This window comes from Urocitellus parryii, chromosome 5 (genome assembly GCF_045843805.1).
Source record: "Urocitellus parryii isolate mUroPar1 chromosome 5, mUroPar1.hap1, whole genome shotgun sequence".
Classification (NCBI taxonomy): Eukaryota; Metazoa; Chordata; class Mammalia; order Rodentia; family Sciuridae; genus Urocitellus; species Urocitellus parryii.
In genome coordinates, this window is record NC_135535.1 from 118,873,999 (window position 1) to 118,877,283 (window position 3,285).

Sequence of the window (3,285 nt, forward strand, 5' to 3'; positions counted from 1 at the left end):
CCTGGATGGCCTCAAGGGGATGTCCTGAGCTCACTGCCCACAGGCTCCTTGTCCTGGCAAGGGGGCTACTCTGGGAAAGCAGTGCAAGTAGGTAAGATATGCACCAACATCATGTCCCTGCTGGGCTGCTGGCTCAGTGATGATCAGTAGTGCATGCTGATGTTGTTCTTTGTTGTGGCCTTGGTCACCTGATGTAGTGTGTGCTGGCCAGGGTGTGACCCCCATCCTGGCAGTTGGCAGAGCCCAAAGAGGATCAGTTCTGAGAGTCCTATGCACTGCTTTCTTAGATCCTGATGCCAAACAGCTATAAGAAACAGTGGCAGGTAGCCTAAGTGATTGCCCTGAACCATGAGGCCAAAAGGAAAGGGAGGCCCCCTGCAGGTCTCCTTTTAGCATAACCAGTGGTTGAAGCTCCAGGAGCTGGCAGTTGGAGAAGTCTCCAGCATGGTCCAGTCAGCCCAGGAGAAGGTGGTGGCCTGTCACATGGTGGACAAGACCCTTCAGTTCAGGGTGTAGAGCCCTGGGTTGTGGGCTCAGGACACCAGCTGTATGACATGCAGCTCTCCCTGATTTATCTACATCTGGAGCTACACTTAAAATAAGAGAGAAGAAATCCAGATTAGGTGGTCCTGCATCCATGTGCCAAAAGTGACAATTAAGATCCAGCCCAGAGCATCAGAGAAGGGCCAGGTGGGTGAGACAAATGAAGTATCTGAAACACTAAAGGACATTTCAAACCACGCTGTGGGTTCCACCTTTCTGTCGTGGTTCTGAGCACCAAGCCCACAGACATAAAGTAAGCTCAGAATCTACAGTGCACTTCATCTACTGCTCAGGAATCCTGTCCTTCTAAATCTCCAAGGACTCATGAACTAAAGCCACTGGTGAAGAAATTCTGCACCTTACTGCTAAATGATCCTGGGACTCTGGGCAGCATTAACCCTTTGTGTATTGCCCAGCTGAATGATCCTGTCCAGAGGTTCATCAGCACCCTAGCCAAGAACACTACTCACCTTGCTTTGGGAGGAAGAGTTCACCTTTGAGTGGAACACCAGGTCCGAGGATTTACACCTGCAGATTACAGAGGACTGGCAATCCTCAGAAGATCTGCTGGCCCTGACCACTGTCCTCTGAATTTGTTCAAGAAACAGCCTTCCAGGATGTAGAGCTTCTTTCTGATCAGTGGGCCCACCCTCAGTAGCTCAGCACTGGGCTCTGTCATTGCAGAGCTTTCTTACATAGAACCCAGTGAATTGAAATCCTGACAAATCCCTTACCCTGTTGCTTCTTCCAAGATAGAAAAGGATCACACAGTGATGCCATGGGGTACCATGGTCACTACTTTTACTACTGTGAAGACCAAGCCTTACTATGATGTGGGGAGGGTGTCCTGGCTGAGTTCTGAGCCCCCCTGAAGACATCCATCAAGGTGAAGGTCATTAAGAAGGACATCTTCATCCAGGTCATCTCATGCCATGAGGCAACTGTCAGGAAGATATTCTTTTCTTCAGATATGGAACTGCTGGTGTTGAATGGTTTCAGTCAGGTCATTGAAGTTGCCATTCAGCAGCTCACTGAATCTTCAAAGCTGAAACTCAAGTCATCACAGAAGAATAACACTATCATCATTTCAGGGATCTCCAATACCTTGCTCTCTCAGGATGACAATACTGCCCTCATGCAGGATTAGACAGAGCCCACAGGATGTCTTATCTGGCTTCCCAGAGGCAGCTGTGGCCTCTGCCCCACTGGTGGAAGATGATCCAGCCCAATTCTGAGCTTCCCTGAAGCCCCGGGAGAAGGTAGTAGACACCCTAAACTTGGATAAGGATCCCCTGGCAGCAGCAGCCCCACTTGAGCTTGATGGGGATGAGCTTTCTGAGAGCTCCCTTGGCATCTCAGAGCTAGACACTGCTAAGAAGGAGGAATTTTAAGGAGGTTTTTTTCCCACCAGTGGCACCAGCAGAAATATTCTGGCATGAGCCAGTCACACAATGACCTCATGTTCCTGTAGCAACATGAGGGCACCCAGAAGAAATGAGTGACTCTCATTTAGCTGCTGAACAAGAAGCTACTGTCCAGGCACTGGGGCAAGAGCACCATGAATGTCATGTAGGCTGCCTACCTGTAGACAGAGCAGGAGTTCTGGCAGCTGCCACATGCCCATTCCTGCAGCATGATTTTTCCCCAACAATCTAGTCTTTGAAAGAGAAAAAACAATCTGAGTCTCCAGCTTGAGGCTTCCCCCAAAGAGAACTGACAAAGCCCAATTTGCCACCAGAATCCCAGTGGGACCTTCAGCCCCCACCTAAGCATTGAGGTAACAGGAGAAGAATTCCTTGCAAGAGAAATACCATGCTTAGCAGGGACTAGGAGGAACAACTAGGGATTTGATTTTATCTACACCGCTCTCTAGCAGGACATGTTTGGGGCCCATGTCTGGACCATGTCATGGGGAAGTGTGCCCTTCTGGGCTGTCACTATGAACAGAATGGATGCTCACCTCTCCTAGTTTTCTTCTTAGAATTAAAAAGTTAACCTGGCCCTGAGGACATTTAGATGGAACACAGACAGGGTTTTGGGGGGAGGGTTTTTTTTGTGGGTAGGGGAATTTACCGTTTATTTCATTTATTTGTTTGAATGGTGGTGAGGATCAAACCAAGGACCTCACCTGTCCTAGGCAAGTGCACTACCACTGAGTCATTACCCCAGACCCAACAGGCAGAGTTATTGATAAAGAAATTATGATAGTAGCTGAAATGCTTTGGTAAATATAGGAAGGTATTTGCCTTTGCTCATAGCCATAGAACTTGAAAACTTGTGCAAGCACTAAGTATGTCCTGTGCATATTATACTGAACATTTTCCCATGGTTAGTGTGAGCCTACTTTCCAGTGGAGATAACATAAATCCTGACATGGTTCTTATGCCAGTGGAACAGTTGATGTGCAGATTTCCTTTCCATCTGGTGCACTTACTATACTAGAGTGAGAACCTGACCCAGGAAATTGTGAGCAATAGGTGGCAGTGCATAGAACATGGTAACCCCCCCCCCACAAACACACACACATTGTTTTGCTAAATATTGCTAATAGCCAAAACAAAGTACTTGTAGAGCACTAGAAGAAATTGTTTTGCATCTCAGGTGTCAATTGTAAGAATGGAAATTTAATAACAAATAGTTCAAACATGGAAAATTCTTATTATAGATGCTTCAGATTGCTGCTGTGAACAGTGCTCCTGGCTGCATTTTGGGGTGTTTTTGGTTTCCAGTGGGAAAAAATGA

The 3,285-nt window shown here is 47.3% G+C and overlaps 1 pseudogene; it reads left to right on the plus strand.

Moving 5' to 3' along the window:
- The first annotated feature begins 278 nt into the window (after nt 1-278).
- Nucleotides 279-2,116, plus strand: LOC144255042 (C2 domain-containing protein 2 pseudogene; annotated as a pseudogene).
- The last annotated feature ends 1,169 nt before the right edge of the window (nt 2,117-3,285 follow it).